The 3036-nt window shown below is 33.6% G+C and overlaps 1 long non-coding RNA gene across 5 annotated transcripts; it reads left to right on the top strand.

Annotated features, from left to right (window-relative positions):
- The first annotated feature begins 371 nt into the window (after nucleotides 1-371).
- On the top strand, nucleotides 372-3036 carry LOC107931358 (uncharacterized). 5 transcript variants are annotated; one of them, XR_001693213.2, is made up of 7 exons: nucleotides 383-912; nucleotides 1426-1471; nucleotides 1576-1673; nucleotides 1895-1960; nucleotides 2037-2151; nucleotides 2341-2380; nucleotides 2710-3036. It is a non-coding gene; the product is annotated as an uncharacterized lncRNA (long non-coding RNA). The 5 variants fall into 5 exon arrangements; XR_005918365.1 differs by having other exon boundaries at nucleotides 372-912; nucleotides 1895-2151; XR_001693212.2 differs by having other exon boundaries at nucleotides 383-1471.

Below are 3036 nucleotides of genomic sequence, written 5' to 3'. Positions count from 1 at the left end.
TATATTTTAAATATGTTCTTATATATACAATTGTAAAAGAGATAACAATAAATTTGTTTAGGTTTTTAGTTTAGGGTATATCATTAATTTAAAATTTAAGGCCGGTTTAGGAGTACTTACTATTTTAAGGTTTATGGAGTTTGGATTTAGGGATTATGGATTGGGGATTATGGTTTAAGGGTTGGGATTTAAGGTTTAGAGGTTAATTAGGGGTTAAGGGTTTAGGGGTTAGACATTTTAAGGTTAAGAGTTAAAGATTATGAGTATAGTTTAAATTATTTAAGAGATATATAATAGATAGACTTTATATGTATTGAATGCTTAATTTAGGGTTTAAGGTTAAGGTTTACTTGAGATTTATTAAATGATAAAATTTTATACAATTAATAATTTTACTTTAAAAAAAAGCGCGTAAACAACCCGCTTTCATTTTTCAACCAAATCCAAACCCTAAAGTGCGCCTCTCCCAATTTCTTCTTCACTTTGAGGTTTGAGCAGATCGGATGGTTCGTTCATCCAAGGTGGTCAATGTGGGAACCAGATTAGGGCTAATTTCTGGGAAGTCATATGCGACGAGCATGGAGTTGACAACACTGGAAAATATAACGGTGACTCCGACCTTCAGTTAGAGCGCATCAATGTCTACTACAATGAAGCCAGTGGTGGAAGGTATGTCCCACGCGCTGTTCTCATGGATCTGGAGCGCTGTTCTCATGGATCTGGAGCCGGGCACTATGGATTCCGTCAGATCTGGTCCTTTTGGACAAACCTTTCGCCCCGATAACTTCGTCTTCGGATAGTCTTGTGCTGGCAACAACTGGGCCAAGGGTTATTACACGGAGGGAGCTGAGCTCATTGATTCTGTTCTTGATGTTGTCAGGAAAGAGGCTGAGAATTGTGATTGCTTACAAGGTATAAACCCTACAGCTTTGACCCTTTTTTTTCTTTTCCCCAAAGCACTTTTAACCTGTAGGTTTTGTTGAGATCTCTGTTTTTTGGTTCTTGGTTTAATGTTAAATTTATCCTTTCACCCCCGTCGATTTTGGATCTCATAATTTATTTTTGGTTCTTGGGTTCAGTAAGTTATTTTGGGTGCTTTCCAGGAGATTTTCTTTCATTTTCCTTTCTCCTATTTCGGTGGATTTTAGGGAGGTCTTTTATTTCATCTTTAGTGCTGATATATTTCTCCTTAGTCTGGACTATGTCTTCTTGTCTGTTATACCTACTGAACACTTCTATTTTGAAGTAAAATTGTTATAAACAACATAGAGGTTTTATTAAGCAAACTTTAGCAAGGGACTTCACAAACTTTAGCAAGGTTAGTTTGGCTTAAAAATTCTATGTTGAATGGATATTTTCCTTTGAGTGTAACTCTTCTAATGTTCAGCTGAGAGAAAGAAGTTATTAACATTGCTTACCATGCAGCAATGAAATCTCAGAACCTACTGCTCCCGCTTCTAATGAATTATATGTACGTCATATCACTATCAAAATCTATTTGTTGGGTTGTTCAATTAAATTTAGCGACTTAATTGTGAAATCTTTCTTCTTTTTTGCTTTCTTAATGTTTTGCAGCATATAGTTGATTTCAATTTCCAAGGTTAGCAGATTTTGGAGCTGCAATATCTGGTGCAAACAAATTGCAATGCCAGCAAGTTATTGAAGAGTTGGATGTAAGTGCACTAGATACAATGTACTATTGATTACTGATATTTTTTGAGATCTTTTTCTGGTTTAGTTGGTTTTATATTTGATTAGGATATCACAAGTCTCAAACATCTAGTATGTGAATTATCCTGGAATAGGCATTGACCTGTTTGTTTGATTTTATATATTTGGAGATTGGAGCAATTATCTTTTTTCTTGTTAAACTGTTCTGCACTGTTTTCATTAGGTGCATAAGCGGTTGCAACTTACACTGGAATTAGTAAAAAAGGAAATGGAAATCAGCAAGATTCAGGTACTTGATGCCATTGAATCTCTTTGCACCTCTACGTTATTTAAACCTTTTTGTTGTTGTTGTTTGATTTGAGTAGGTCTAAATCATTTGAAGCATACTTTTAGTACTCAATTGCGAAAGCAATCGAGGAAAAGATAAGTGGTGAACAACGCTGATACTTGTTGAATGAGCAGCTTAAGGCAATAAAGAAGGTATTTTTATTCCAATATATTATTATTATGTATGTTCTTCTTGCTAATGCTTTTACCAATTTATCTTTAAATATAGTCTAATATGCCCCCATATAATCGTTTTATTTTCTTTGAACTCTTGTCTCTATTCTTTATTCCAACCTTTCCTCTGTAGAAATTGGAATGAATTTCATTTTTTTTCTGGTGCAGGAACTTGGGTTAGAAACAGACGACAAAACTGCACTTTCAGGTTAGTTCTGTTTCTTGTCATATTTGGCAGAATCACAAGATAGTATTTACCCTTTTGCGTTTCCTTTATCTCTCTCACACACACAAAAATGGTCATTTGCGTGCATGGATGCTCCTCTTGAACATTGTTGTTGAAGTATTTTTTCTTACAGATGAAAAACTAGACTAATTGTTTATTTTCAGACTTTTTTTTCCAATAAAAAGTAACTTTCTGAATTTCAGTTATATTATAATAATATAACAGCAATTTCTAGTCTATGTAAACCACCAAGCATAAGATGCTACACAATTGTAGTTATCTTTTTAAATAATACTAATTTTGTCATGTAGTTACTCAAAGAGGGCAGATGCTACTGAGGATTTGCAAGAAGCCATGGATGTATTTTTCTTTGGTCACACATGGAGTGATAAATAAAGTTTTCTTTTGTTATTTCACCACTACGGAAAATTAAGGTGATGTTTTTATTATTAGACTAAAAATAAGGACGACATTGAGAAATTAAATATGTAGCCAAAATTTTGTTCCTTGTAAGTAACATATACTCGTACAGTTCAATCAATTCAGTGCTGCAAGAAAACGGAAGTGAATGTATAATAACCGTGTATTTTAGTACTGATTTTTGTTATATATTAATGAAAAGAATATATGTTCTTTTA

Source organism: Gossypium hirsutum, chromosome D09 (assembly GCF_007990345.1).
Source record: "Gossypium hirsutum isolate 1008001.06 chromosome D09, Gossypium_hirsutum_v2.1, whole genome shotgun sequence".
Lineage (NCBI taxonomy): Eukaryota > Viridiplantae > Streptophyta > Magnoliopsida > Malvales > Malvaceae > Gossypium > Gossypium hirsutum.
The sequence above is the reverse complement of the archived record's forward strand: the minus strand, read 5'-3'. Positions and strand labels throughout refer to the sequence as shown.